The sequence below is a fragment of the Panthera tigris genome, chromosome B3, assembly GCF_018350195.1.
Source record: "Panthera tigris isolate Pti1 chromosome B3, P.tigris_Pti1_mat1.1, whole genome shotgun sequence".
NCBI classification, from domain to species: Eukaryota; Metazoa; Chordata; class Mammalia; order Carnivora; family Felidae; genus Panthera; species Panthera tigris.
In genome coordinates, this window is record NC_056665.1 from 137,044,501 (window position 1) to 137,057,849 (window position 13,349).

Below are 13,349 nucleotides of genomic sequence, written 5' to 3' on the forward strand. Positions count from 1 at the left end.
ACCGCTTCTGTGAAATTTTCTCCTCATTCACCAACATTTACTGAGCTGTACTGGAAGCAGAGACAGACGACGAAAAGTCTCAACTGTGTCTGAAAGATTCTGCCATCCGGTCAAGGCAAAATCTGGCTCTCTCTATACTTTTCAAGACAATTTCTCCACGTTTGCATTTTACATTCCCTGCTCAGACCCGCCCACAATTCCATGGTCTCCTTTCCCGTGGTCCCTGTATACAAACCTTAATACTCAAGAAAAATGCAGCCTCTCTTTTCCATGCCTCATGTTCAGTCGAAACCCTCCGCTTGAAATGGAGAGGTCCCGGAGTTCTAGGGGTGCCTTAAAGACTACTGACTAGAAGATATTTAGAGGCTTGCAAATGTTCTCATTTTACCAGCGAGAAAGTTAAAATCTAGAAAGGCCAAGGTGACTTGCGCTTACCACACGGCTAGTCATTTAGAAGTCAAGCCAACTACAACAGAGGTTTCTCGACCACACGTTATTCTGCACTGTTCGTTCGATTCCATCCATCGTGTGGAACTTGTGCGTCAACCATCCAGAATTTCGTCACTGCTCCTTAGTTAACCTATTAGTTGTCTTTGTGTAGACACGGCCTAAGCAAGCACGTGCAGATAGGATTCAGGAGGGATCCCTGCACCTCGTATAATTTTATGTGAAATTATGAGTATGTACGTTTTTCTGGAAATAAGATTCACATCTTTCATCAAATCCGTAGTCTCTGTCTACAGAGTAAGAACCAGTGGCCTACACCAAGGATGTGTGACAGATATATAAACAGTTCATGATGGTGTGAAATACAGATTCAAGGATGATGTTTTATTCATGCATAATAGGAGGATAATGGTTACTTAGGGAGAGTTAGCAATATAAAGGCATTATTACACTTGCTATCTCTATTACAGACACCCAAGTCAGATAGATGGCTGCACTATTTGATACAGTGCAAACATCCCTATGATGCTATAGTAAAACATTAATCTTTAATTCTCCAAGGTGGAAAAAGCTTAAAATACCACTGATCAGAGGCCTTCAAATCTTTGGGTTTGACAGGTTAATTGCCCTCCTAGGCCGTAACCAACAGAAAGACACAAGTCCTGGAATCTCAAAGTATTAGATAAGTCTGCTGCTGCCTTTCTTTTCCCCTTCCAATCGTCTTGCTGATCTAACTCCTTGGTCAAAGAACCTTTCTACATCATTTCAAAGATCGAGTTTTACATTGAGATCCTCCTCTCGTTATTTGAGTTCAATACATCGTTTTTGAAATTCTGAATGGGTTTGTAGACACCTAATTCCCAGAGGAATTTTCCAAACGTGTTTTTTTAAATCGCTACCTCATTGCGTACATCGGGCTGTCGGCAAAAACAGAAGCAACGTCACAACAACCACAGTCAGGCTGCCTCAACAATGAGAATGCTTTCGATACCGGTACAACTCCCGATTTTTATAGCAATTTTCTTCTGTGAGTTTCTTAACACTTCTCTTGGTCCACAATGTTTCTACGCACTTAATCATATGTACATCACAAATGGAGGAGAATCAAGAATCAGATTCAAGGACAGATGGCATGATCTGTCCAAAAGAAGAAGAACGATGATCTTTCTAAAAGCCTTAATACACAAGCAATATCGTGCTCCGTAAATCTATCTTGGCTTCTAAGGACGACTCCAAAAAAAAAGTAAATATAAATTAATCAATTCATTAGGCAAATCTGAGCACCTTCTATGCCAGGCACTATTCCACCCTTACTATCTTATCAACCTTAACGCAGCCAACACTTACTATTACCATGAGCCTCAAAGATGAGAACGCTAGGGCCAAAGCTTAATTGTTTTGTCTTCTTTCCAGTAACAGGCTTAGGGACCTCCTCTGACAATGTTTTCTTGTGGCATCTTCTTAGTCACTTATTTAAAATGTAAAGCAACTTTGTGTATGAAAAAGAATCCTAACAATTCATTGACAATTTCAGATGAACGAGAAAGCCACTCTGTACTCGGCGATCTGTTTTAACAAAGGCCTTTTCATATGACTGAAGATTTCAATTTCATCAGCTTGACTTGACCTCAAAAATAATGCCTTGCTCTCTGTATTCATTCACTGAGTATACACCACCATGTAAGAAAGGCAACTGACACACGTTCCTAAAGACTGGCAGAGAGAATCTGGAAGATCCTGGCTGCCTACGCTATCCAGAAAAGGGTTCATTTGTGACTGGATCGTGATTCAGCATCGGTCAAAAGCCTGAATGAGACCATTGATATTGCGGGGACATCACCTGAAAGATAAATTAACTAAACTCTGACGAATCAAATTACCAGTACGAGGCACACCTGTACTACTGAAGCCTGAGGCTTTTCTCCGCTTTCTCTAAAATGGCAGGTGCAAAATGTTTCCCTATCTGCAAAATGCAACACATTTTCTCCATCTATTGTTAATGTCATTTTATGCAAGAATCCAAAGGATTCTTCTTCATACGAGAGAGAAGTCGGCTTCTCCTGGCTTACTTCCTCTCATTAGTCAATGCTGACTATATAATTAGTTCTGTTTCCTCTTTTGCTTTGACTAATAAAAATTAAAAGCAAAACAAAACAACAACAAAAAAAAACCTCTTCGGTTACATGCAGATGCTGAGGCTGTCCTTGCCCTCAGCCTCTCACCGATAATTCCTTCCAGCAACGTCCACACTCCACCCCTCCACTTAGGCCACTGTTTTCGGTCTTCTCAAACCAGTCCATCAGTGTAAGACAATCTCAAATCCTTTCTCAAAGTAGACAAATAATAAAGTAGTAAATGGCTATGTCTACACAGACTGTACTAACACGAGAATCGCCTTAGTGGAAATTAGTTGTAACTAAAAAAAAAAAAATCAGCCTGTAGCATGCAAAGGATTTGATGAACATCAAAGAATCAGAAAATAAAGAACAAAAGATCCACCTCACAGGCTCAGGAGGTAGACTGCAAAAGACAGGGTGCTGCTTCGTAAGATCATCACCTACTTCGGCAAGTTGTAAGTGCGTAACGATAGGAAAAAATATTCCAAAGAAACTTGTGAATAAGACCCAGTATAACACACATACATCCACTGGCGTTTCTGAACAAAGTAAACTCTTGAATGTCCAAAAGGGAGAGCACAAGGTAAACAAGATAAATCACTTGGCTTCAACTTACTGTTTACACAAGTTGAACACAGACCTTCCCAGTTTCGTCCTCTGGCAGCATCAGAGCACTCCAAAGCCCCACGATGAATCAACTGAATGAATTCACTTCCTTGCACATCTACTCGCCAAGCAGTGATAGGAAGCAAGATCATAAAAATGAGTACATCCTGGGACTCAGGGAGACTAAACTCATCTCTGAACAGAGGGGAATTATTTGTAGGATAGTGTAACTGCCTAGAGCAACCCTCAGAAAACTCCTACTACAGTAACTTCTGACTCTAGCGTTTTGATGATCAAGAAACAGCCTGACCGCTTCTGAGTATATACCCAGAAGAAGTGAAGGCAGGGACTCAAACAGACACTTGAACATCTATGCTCCCAGCAGCGTTAGTCACAAGGCTAGAAGGCAGAAGCAACCCACGCGTCCATCCATGAAAAACCAGATAAAAAAATGTGGCGTGTATACACATATACAAGGAATATTATTCAGCCTTAAAAATGGAGAGTCGGGGGGCGCCTGGGTGGCTTGGTCGGTTAAGCGTCCGACTTCGGCTCAGGTCATGATCTCACGGTCCGTGGGTTCGAGCCCCGCGTCGGGCTCTGTGCTGACAGCTCTGAGCCTGGAGCCTGTTTCAGATTCTGTGTCTCCCTCTCTCTCTCTGCTCCTCCCCTGTTCATGCTCTGTCTCTGTCTCAAAAATAAATAAACGTTAAAAAAAAAAAAAAAAAAAAAATGGAGAGTCAGACAGGCACCTGGGTAGCTCAGTCAGTTAAGCAAGCGTTCAACTTCGGCTCAGGTCATGATCTCACGGTTTGTGAGTTCGAGCCCTGCGTCGGGCTCTGTGCTGACAGCTCGGAGCCTGGAGCCTGCTTCGGATTCTGTGTCTCCCTCTCTCTCTGCCCCTCCCCACTTGCGCTCGCTCCATCTCTCTCTCTCTCAAAAATAAATAAACATTAAAAAAAAAAAAAAAAAAAAAGGCGAGTCTGACCCATGCTACAACATGAATGAGCCCTGAAGACTATGCCAGCTGAAACAAGCCAGTCACAAAAGGACAAATATTGTATGATTCCACATATACTAGGTTTCTGGAGCAGTCAGATTCACAGAGATGGAAGAATGGGGGTGCCTAGGTGTGGGAGGAGGGGGGAATGGGGAGGTAATGTTCAACGGGGACAGAGTTCCAGGTGAAGATGATGAAAAAGTTTTGAAGATGGATGATGGTGATGACTGCAAAACAGACGTATACTTAACGCCACCAAACTGCTCATTTAAAATTGGTTAAAAAGGTAAATTCTGTTATGCCGATTTTACCACGAAAAAAGAAAAAAACATGAATGATTCCGATAATCAGGGGTCACCAGAATATTTAAGGTTAGAAAAAGTTCCATTCATTCAGCAATTAAAACAAATTTTTTTTTTTTTAACATTTATTCATTTTTGAGAGACAGCAAGAGACAGAGCACAAGCAGGGTAGGGGCGGAGAGAGGGAGACACAGAATCTGAAGCAGGCTCCAGGCTCTGAGCTGTCGGCACAGAGCCCGACGCGGGGCTCAAACTCATTGACCTTGAGATCATGACCTGAGCCAGTCAGATGCTTAACCGACTGAGCCATTCTGGCGCCCCGTCAACAAATATTAACTAAGGACTTACCTGTCTTTTTTTTTTTCTTTTTTTTTAGTGTTTTTACTTTTATTTTTGAGATAGAGACAGACAGAGCTTGAGCAGGGGCGGGGCAGAGAGAGACAGAGATACAGAATCCTAAGCAGGCTCCAGGCTCTAAGCTGTCAGCACAGAGCCCGACGTGGGGCTCGAACTCACGAGCCATGAGATCATGACCTGAGCTGTAGAAGACTGATGCTTAGCCAACTGAGCAACCCAGGCACCCCAGGACTCACCCGCGTCTTACACAGGTTTTCTCCTAAAATCCACTCGCAGTAACGGAGTGCACTGCAAAGAGCCCACACGCAAGGACTCTGAAATCAAGCCACGACTGACTCCTGACTGCTACTTCTAGATTGACAACTCAGGTCAATAATCGGAGTCTTCATATCCTTGCACGTAAAAGACGGACGATACTGCGTTTGTCTCAGGGAGGTCTGAAGGAGCAGGTATATAAAAGCAACCGAAACATCCTGGCACAGAAGAAGGAGGCACTTTTTACCAATAAACGTTTCCTTTCTTTCCTTTGCCACAAGTAATGACCACAGGATGTTAACCGGGTCACAAGTGAGGGAACCTCTACGAAATACCTACTTTCTCAAATGAAACAAGCATCTCGCACGTGGGATGGTGGCAGGGGAGAGTCCCAGGGTCATAAGCGTCATTCCTAGAAGGCAGCACTACACCGAAAGAGCTGCCACCTATGTACCACCCCCCAAATCACTACCAGGTAAGAATCAGGAGCCACATCAAAATAAAACGTCTTCTAAACCCAAGACAAGAAAACTTGGCAATGGCAAAAACCCTGCTGTACCAACTCATACAGAAGAGTCGCAGGCATAATACAGTCGACAGAACTTAACCTCTGATGGTGAGCTGATCGCGTTAAACTAACTGCAGGAAAAGAAGATCTTTTCTCCCCGAATTAAATTGATGAATACATCTTTTCTTAAAACAGCATGTGTATACCATGGATAAATCCATTAACCCATGTTGCTATTTAAGTGTTTATAGTGACCATCATATTACAAGCAATGTTTATAGTAGTTCTAATCTATAAAGAGAGTAAGTTTTATGTGACCTAAAATGAAGCTCTGAAATAATTATATGCACGTGTCCATATATGTCTGTGTGTAGACCACATATTCCATGTAACGTACACACGCCACAGGTAGCTAACTGGCTCCAAAGACAACACTGCGAAATAAACTGATGATTCCAGAGCCTAGATATTAATGACACTCCCCCAAATACTAACAGTCCTAAAATCACTACTTCCTCGCGGTCTCATTCAGAATCCTTGCACCATCATCCATCGTCCAATAAATTGTTGGAGCTCTCGGGGCGCCTGGGTGGCTCAGTCGGTTAAGCGTCTGACTTCGGCTCAGGTCACGATCTCGCGGTATGTGAGTTCGAGCCCCGCGTCGGGCTCTGAGCTGACAGCTCAGAGCCTGGAGCCTGTTTCAGATTCTGTGTCTCCCTCTCTCTCTGCCCCTCCCCCGTTCATGCTCTGTCTCTCTCTGTCTCAAAAATAAATAAACGTTAAAAAAAAAAAATTTGTTGGAGCTCTCGATTCAGATGGGTTCTTACTGAGAAAACGACATGTTTACATCAATACATTTTCAATTTAGTGAACCTCTTACGAGAGCACATTAAAAAATATGTACTTTCCAAGTAATTTAACTCCTAACGCCCGTCCTTTTCCATTCACTGAGTGTGCTGCACTTGAAAGACAAGCAACAGAAGACAACTGAAAATCGGGATGGTAAAGATTCAGAAAATTCAAAGCCAGAAGCACCTCCCAGCGGCACAGGCTTCAAAGTTAATTACTCTTTAATAAGATGAATGCTTATCTCGTGATAATCCTAAGAATGCTCAGACTTTTCATGTGGATCAGCAGCGGGTCCCCGGAAGAATGACTTTTCTTCACAAACGCACAGACTGAACCCTGAAGAGCAAAGGACTCCTCACTCATCCTTGTTTTTACAAATCTCCGGGCAATTAAAGACACATTACGGGGTGTGTTAGCTCTGCTGCGGGCAAAGCCTTCGGGGCAGCTCGGTTTTTCTAGACCATCCCCATGAATCTGATGCGCTCACCTAAAACATACACCGACTTCCCGGGGATGAAAAACCCTCCAGAAAGGCTCCTCTGCAGGGTTCAGGCGTTCTGGCAACAAAAACATCGGAGGGGAGGGGCGAAAAGATGGCCCCGGCCACCCGCCCCGGGGGACCCAGATCTGGTCACCTGCCAATAAACGCGAACAATCCTCGCCGGGCGGGACCCCAAGGCTCGCGCTTCCCCGCCAGCAACGACAGCCGGCCTCCCTGCCCTCCGAGCAGGCCCGGCGCGGTCCCGAGGATGCTCCCCGGACGCCGCCGCGGGGTCCCGCACCGCTCCCGCGTGCGTAACCGGACCTGTCAAAGCCTGCTCTCCGCGGGCCCGGCGGGCGGCAGCGCGGGCTCCGCGGCCCCGGCCGCCGCCAGCGCGACCGCACCGCGGCCCTCCGCGGCGCCGACTCCGGAGGGGCGCCAGGGGCCGGGCGGCGCGGAGCCCGGCCCGGTGGACGCCCGGCTCGCAGGCCGCGCCGCCCGGGACCGGGCGAGGCCGCGCGCCATCTGCCCGCGCCGGCTGCCCTCCTCGGCGGGTCCGGGCCCGGGCGCCCACGCGGGCCTCCGCGCCGAGGCGGGCGCAGCCGCTCCCCGCCCCGCACACAAAGCGGCTCCGCGGGAGCCCGCCTCACCTGCAGCACGGGGCGCCGCGGGCCTTCGAGAACCATCGGACCCCGCTCCGGCGCGCGCGTCACAGCCCAGGCCTCCCGGTGCCGCCTGGCGCCGCCGCCGCCGCCGCCATTTCCTCCCGCTCGCCGTCGCCTCGTCCCCGCTGTCAGGTTACTCCATTCACCTGGGCCTGGAGCAGCCTGCGCCGCGCCGCGCCTCCGCCTCGACCCCTCCCGCCCGCGCCTGCGGAGACTGCGCAGAGCCCGGCTCGCCCGCAGCCCGCGCACGGCCCGCGGCAACGGCGCACAGCCGCTTGAAGAATCCCACCGGCGCCCGCGCCGCCCCCTCCGCGCCCCCACGCTCCGCTCGGCCCCGCTCGCCCCGCGCCGGCATGAGAGCGAGCCTGTGATTGGACAGAGCGCGGCGGTGAAAGGTTAATCCCGGCCCCGCAGCCATTCAGGAGCCGGGAGACAGCGGACGCGGGAGGCGGAAGCCAGGCGGCGTTTGCGGCCCAGCGCCGGGAGTGGACCGGGGCGACCCACCGCCTGCGGCCCGGCGCCTTCGCCGCGCTCCTGGGCCCGCGCGCCGGGGCCGCGAGCGCTCGCCGGGCTCGGCAGAACCTCCCGGCTCTCGGAACTCGTCCGCCTCCATCGTTGCCCCTCTGACACCCACCGCCCCCTAAACGTGGCCCTTCCCCACGGCCGTAATTGTTCTCCGGAGGCTCAGCGCTCCTCTTACCACCGCCTCCCCTTTTTAAAGGGCCTTCCCACTCGCCTGCTTCTCCCCCGCGGTGGTGGTGCCGGGCCCTCCGCATTTGGGGAGACAACAGACCCCACCCCCGCCCCGGAATAGGAATAACCGGATAATGGGACGGAGACGGGGGGGGGGGGGGGGGCGCTTATGTAAATTGTCCCTTTGCATAGGTTGCAACCCTCTGCCACACCTCGTGTCTGTGAATTAAAGAGTGGATGGAGGTCCAGTAAATCGTGGGCTTAAAGAGAATCCTATTAATTTACCCCCAAATGTAGGCATCTCTTCCAGAGGACTCCTGGGGTAGGCTGGTGCACTGCAGGGGATGCTTCCGATCTTAAGCTTTAGCACTCAGCACCTACTCCGTGCTAGATAGCCGGTGTTCTACAGCCGCCACCAGCCTCGTGTGGCTCTTGAGCACTTAAAAATTGGCCAGTCCCAAGTGGGATGTGCTGGTTGGAACTCCTAGATGTATATGTGCTTTACCAAAAAAAGACTGTAAGACATCGCACTAATAATCTTACCGATGACATGAAGTGATCATGTATTTTACACAGCGGGATAAACAGTATTTTCACTTGTTTTTCTTTTCTTTTCTTTCTTTTTTTTTTTGCTGTGCTAGAAGAATTGTGATGTCTTACGTGGGCCACATTTTGTTGCCATTGGACTGGCTGCCCTAAGGCGCACATGCTCGTGATATAAATTGGAGATGGGCATTGTAACTGGCCCCATTTTAACAGATGGAGAAACTGACTAGCCTCCAACAGCTAATAAATGAACTGAGATTAGAGCCCCAGGTAGTCTGGCTTCCGGACTGGCGTGCTGTCAATCACTACTGTGCTCAAATTTTGATCATACATCTACCATAGTTTGGCTTGGAGTTTCGCCTTAACATAGAATGTTCATGGGCAAAATTAGGAAATAGAATGCTTTGGGCAGACCTCCATAAAAACGTTTCTTACGCGTACCGCACTGCGGGCAACAGACCTCCCCGATAACACACATAAAGGCTTTCGGGAGATAATCCTTTGTGAAAAGGATGGCTTCTCAGGGTGAAAATAGGCACTAGCAGTGGGAATTTGGGGGCAGGTAAAACTTTTAGCCCCTCCTGCTGTCCGTTCAATCTGTCAAGACTAGCTGGTCTTCTCCATCAGCGGATTTGTCTAATTTTCACCAGTTTTTTTTTTTTTTAATTAAAAAAAAAAAGAGTGGTACATACATATGGTTCATCCCTCAGCATAACAATGTATATAGTAGAAAGAACCTCTCTCTCACACCTGTCCCCAAGCAGATATTTCTTCCTCATTCATCAGAAGAATTTTTTCATGTGCATACAAGCCAAGACTTCCTCATTTACAAAAATGGTAGCATGCTCTACACACTTACTTTACCTTGCCTTCTTTACATAATATATCATGAAGGTATTTTGCAGCAATATATACAGAGGTCCGTGCTATTTTTTTTAAATTTTTTAATGTTTACTTATTTTTGAGAGAGAGACAGAGTGGGGGGGGGGGGCGGTGCAGAGAGAAAGGGAGACACAGAATGCAAAGCAGGCTCCAGGCTCTGAGCTGTCAGCACAGAGACCTACGCGGGGCTCAAACTCACAAGCCGTGCGATCATGACCTGAGCTGAAGTCTGATGCTTAACGGACTGAGCCACCCAGGCATCCCCTTGCTATTTTTTTTCAATCCCCATAACACTTTATTGCTGGGATGTGCCTTGATTTATTTAACTAATTCTCTATTGGTGGGCACTTCGACCTCCAGTCTTTTGCAATTAAACATCCATGCATTTGGCAGCGACTGAGTATATGGGATGAGTGATGGATCCGAATTCTTTTTCTTCCAGATGGCTACACGGTTTGCCACTTATTGGCCATTTGTTGAAGGGTTCACTTGTAGACTCTGCATTTTCTTCCAATGATCTATCTATTCATGCTCCAGTTGCAGGCTTGTTTTTAAATCCAGAGACATAAACTCTTGTCAGGGAGAGTGTTTCACACTTTGTTTGGATCACTAGAAATCTTGGAGCTAGTATTTCAGCCCATGTTAAGCAACGGTATAGTACCACGTGGTATGCATTTTCGGTGGGCAAATTTTTTTATTTTCCCTCTGCCCTGATTATTTCCGTAATTTGTTTTCTTTTTTTGTAGGACAAGTCAGGATATAAATATACCTTTGCTTAAGACTCTTTGTTTGCAAGTCACAGAAACCAACCTGAAGTAGCTTAACCAAAAGGGAAGAACTGTATCATAAGGTTGCAGATGCTTCTCACTGAAGCCGGGAGCAGGAATACAGCTGCAGCAAAGGAGTAGACCCAGGAGTTGGAAAGCTTTCAGGAACTCAAAGGTACTCTCTATATCCTTCTATGATTTTTTTTTCCCCTCTGTGTCTACTTATCTGTGTATCTTTCTCTACTGACTCGTTCTCTCTGCTTTTCCATCTACCCAGGAGAATACAGTCGTCCCGCTATTCAGCTAGGAAGTCACCCCAGCGTGGAGATCAGAGCCAAAACAAGGAAGGTGGGTGCAGTCCTGCAAAGTCAGGCAGCCAATTGTATATACAAGGGGACTCTGCAAATGAAAAACTATATTGAGGACCACAGAAGCCACATTCCTCACTGTTGGAGAATGGGGTTACAAATATTGAAAGGAGAAAAGAAGAAGGCTTGAGTGGTCAGGTTGGAATTGGAGATACTGATGTGAACCTAAGGCTTTCAGTATACGTAAAAGTATATCTATGTATATATACTTGTAGCTCTGTCCGCTGAAAGAACCCTGGAGCAGCAGCCCTATATCCAGGAGACCACCTAACATCCAGATTGAAACACCATCTTCTGCTAAAAGGAACCGGGAATCCTTGAAGAAATACCTGATTTCACGGTTGGGACAGAGAAAGCGTAAGTGAGCCTGGACCTTCTTGTCGTGCCAGAAAACACGAAAATGCTCGAAGAGTGAAGGAGACATTTCAAAACAACAACGTAGTCCGTTTGAAGGGACTCCCGCTGGCCAAATCTGGGAAATTGGAACATCAAAATAAATGATGATAGTAGGAGATTATGTCCCATGGAGTAAAATAGGATCCATGAGTCCACGCTGATGTGTGTGTGTGTGTGTGTGTGTGTGTGTGTGTGTGTGTGTGTGTTTAATGAATGAATAAGTGAGGAGAAAAGAGACAGGTCTTCCTTAGGATAGAATGCAACTAGAAATTTGGAAGGAATAGGGGCTCCTGGGTGGCTCAGTGAATTGAGCATCAACTCTTGATTTCAGCTCAGGCCAGGATCCCAGGGCTGTGGGATCGGGACCCACATCAGGGTCTCTCTGACCCCGTGCTGGGTGCGGGACCTACTTAAGACTCTCTCCCTCTCTCTCCTTCTCTCTCTCTCTCTCTCCCCCTCTATTCCTCCTCCCTGCCCCCCCCCTCGAGTGTGCATGCTCTATCACTCTCTTAAAAAAAAAAACTTAGAAGGAATGATGGAATTCGAAAATCACCATTTGGCAATCATCAGACAAGAAATATCAGTGTTTGCTAAATCTCCTGGGTGAAAGTTGGACAAAGAATGGGATAGCTACATAGGTTCAAAGCATCTCCCCTATAACTCTTAGTTAAAAAACAAGAACTTTACAAAAGAGAATCTAGCAGACGTCACCTTACTCAAGTATTCAATGTTAACTTTCAGGCAACAGGTCACAGGTACGCCCCAAGCGTGCTACACGGCGCAGCTATAATATGGGCTTTATTGGGGGAAACTTAACCGCAGAGAAGCAGCAGCATGTCCTCACGCTATCCCGCGAACTGCCGTTGTGACACAGCACAGGCCAAGCACAGCTATTGTGTGTGGACCGTGTCAAGGGTCCCTACCGGACAAGGTCTGCTTCGGCCAGCAGCCAGGGACACGACAGCTGGAGCTGTAGTCCAAGACAGAAAGTGGGCCCCACCCCACACTGCATTACACGCATTAAAAAAATTTTTTTTAGTGTTACTTTTTGAGAGAGAGAGTGTGCCAGGGAGGGGCAGAGAGAGGGAGACACAGAATCCCAAGCAGGCTCCAGGCTCTGAGCCATCAGCCCAGAGCCCGACGCAGGGCTCGAACCCACGGACCGCGAGATCGTGACCTGAGCTGAAGTCGGACGCTTAACCGACTGAGCCACCCAGGCGCCCCTATTTGGTATTTCTAATAATGCGACGCTTCACCGACGGAGCCACCCAGGCGCCCCTGAGCATCTTGAATCTTATGAGGAAACACCAGACAAACCCAAGTTGAGGGATAGCCCACAAAACGACTGGCCTGTCATACTGGAAGATTTTAAGATTATGAAGATCGAAGAAGGACTAAAAAACACTTCCAGAACAAAGGAAACTGAAGGTATATGATGAGTAAGTGCGATGTGTAATCCTTGCTTGGTTTGGATCTTTTGGCCCTAAAAGATATCATCGGTGTAATTGGTGACAAGTGAATGGAGTTTCAGGGTAAAGGAAATATGGGAGTTCTTCACACTTCTGTATTAGTCAGGGTTCTACAGAGAAACAGAACCAATAGGATGTAGAGAGAGAGAAATAGAAGAGGAGATTTTTCATAGGAATTGGCTGACCCCGTCATAGAGGCCAAAAAGTCCCACAGTCTGCCATCTGCAAGTTGGAGAACCAGGAGAGCTGGGGTTGTAATTCAGTCCGAGTCCAAAGGCCTGACCAGGGGGCCATCGGTGAAACTCCCAGGGTCCAAAGGCCCGAGAACCAGGAGCAATGGCACCAGAATACGAAGGAACTTGTGTGTCATGTTAAGGATTTACTGTTTCATTTCACAGATGGAGAAGCCATAGAAAGGTTTTTCAGCCAACGGTGATGACATCAGATATACATTAAAAAATTTTTTTAATGTTTATTATTTTTTTTTATGTTTTTTATTTATTTTTGAGACAGAGAGAGACAGAGTATGAATGGGGGAGGGGCAGAGAGAGAGGGAGACACAGAATCGGAAGCAGGCTCCAGGCTCCGAGCCGTCAGCCCAGAGCCCGACGCAGGGCTCGAACTCACGGACCGCGAGATCA

The 13,349-nt window shown here is 47.5% G+C and overlaps 1 protein-coding gene and 1 long non-coding RNA gene across 2 annotated transcripts in view; one reads left to right on the forward strand and one right to left on the reverse strand.

The window, feature by feature from the left end:
* DICER1 (dicer 1, ribonuclease III) overlaps positions 1-7,882 on the reverse strand; it is a 70,209-nt gene extending 62,327 nt beyond the window's left edge. The window contains 1 exon segment of the mRNA XM_042990467.1: positions 7,573-7,882. The gene's annotated coding sequence lies outside the window, so the exon portion shown is untranslated.
* Positions 7,883-10,130: 2,248 nt separating this feature from the next.
* LOC102962694 lies at positions 10,131-11,348 on the forward strand. The gene is made up of 3 exons (XR_446653.2): positions 10,131-10,650; positions 10,753-10,823; positions 11,059-11,348. It is a non-coding gene; the product is annotated as an uncharacterized LOC102962694 (long non-coding RNA).
* Positions 11,349-13,349: the final 2,001 nt, after the last annotated feature.